Source organism: Sinocyclocheilus anshuiensis, unplaced genomic scaffold (genome assembly GCF_001515605.1).
Source record: "Sinocyclocheilus anshuiensis isolate Anshui unplaced genomic scaffold, SAMN03320099.WGS_v1.1 scaffold74, whole genome shotgun sequence".
Lineage (NCBI taxonomy): Eukaryota > Metazoa > Chordata > Actinopteri > Cypriniformes > Cyprinidae > Sinocyclocheilus > Sinocyclocheilus anshuiensis.
Window position 1 is genome coordinate 331,300 of NW_015546044.1, and position 1,347 is coordinate 332,646.

At 33.3% G+C, this 1,347-nt stretch overlaps 1 protein-coding gene across 1 annotated transcript in view; it reads right to left on the bottom strand.

Moving 5' to 3' along the window:
* Window positions 1-1,347, bottom strand: part of LOC107698986 (CUB and sushi domain-containing protein 1-like) — a 320,519-nt gene that overhangs the window by 162,796 nt on the left and 156,376 nt on the right. The window lies entirely within an intron of this gene.

The window sequence follows — 1,347 nt, forward strand, 5'->3', positions numbered from 1 at the left end:
ACACACACACACACACACATACACACATACACACATACACTCATTGTTTTCTGCTACACTGTCTCAAAGCTTCAGCACAAGAAAATCAGCATTTGGGTAAGCATTTGTAATGGAGATATTTACCATTCGCAATCAGCTGTTTCAGAAAAACCAAATAGCAACAAGTCAATTAAAATTCCAAACATAACGATTAAATAATATTTGAAGTGGGTCATTTCTTTTTTTCTATTTTTGCCAACTGAATGGCAAAATAAATTATTTTAAAACAGGTTGCAATAAGTATTTTCACCTTTGCCTGTCAACCAAAAATATGTACATTATGCATGTACATATTATTTATTTACTTTATTTATTTATGCATTTATTTTTATTTATTTATGAGGGCTCTCAATGTCCAGATCTGCAGAACAATCAGATGATAATGTACAAAAAAAGTGTATTACAGATCAACATTTTACTATTATTAACTCTATAAGACTGTTTGAGTGTCTTTCTTTCAAAATCGCTTTACCCTCTCTCTCCATACCTAATTTTGAAAAAAGATTGAGAGGAAGTGAAGTAGTTTGTTATGTAAACAGTCTTTTCATTGGATGTTACTCATTCCAAATCATTTCACTAAAGGTTGGAAAGAGGAAGGGAGGTAAAATAAAAGGAGAGAGGTCAGTGGGAAATATAATTAAGAGCTTAGCACCCCTTTCTCTCTTCCTGATACTCTAAAAGTATTTATTTATCAAACTCCAGCCCTGTAATCCCATCCCATCGCTCTGATCTGCTTATGGAGGAGGTAAAATTCCTGCAGATTCCGTCTTTGTTTCCCGTAGCTGAGCTGACTAATCCCGCTCCTCTGCTCATCTCCTCTGAGTGCTGATCTTTGAACTTGAGTGTGATGAGAGTGCCGCTAGTAGCGCAGCTGGTGTGATGTGTGTGTGTATCTCTATGTGTCAGGAGTTGGGGGTATTCATGACCTTTAACTGACTTAACACTTAACCAAGATGATTCAAATAATATGACTTTAATTCTAACTGCAGACAGGGGAAAACTCTGCAGGGCGCATGATAACTATTGAGAGCAAACACTTTTTTTGCATATTTTCTGCATCGGTTGTGGTGAAAAACATGTTTTTTTGGTAAAAACATTAAACACATTAAACTGATCAAAAGTGACCATAAAGACATTTATAACGGTACAAAATATTTATGTTTTTATAAGATTTATTAACTTAAAATGAATAAAAATAAATCCTGACAGAAAACATAATAATAATAATAATAATTTTAGCTGTTAAAAGGGGCACAACAGAACATTATAATATATATATATATATATATATATATACAGTGGGTACGG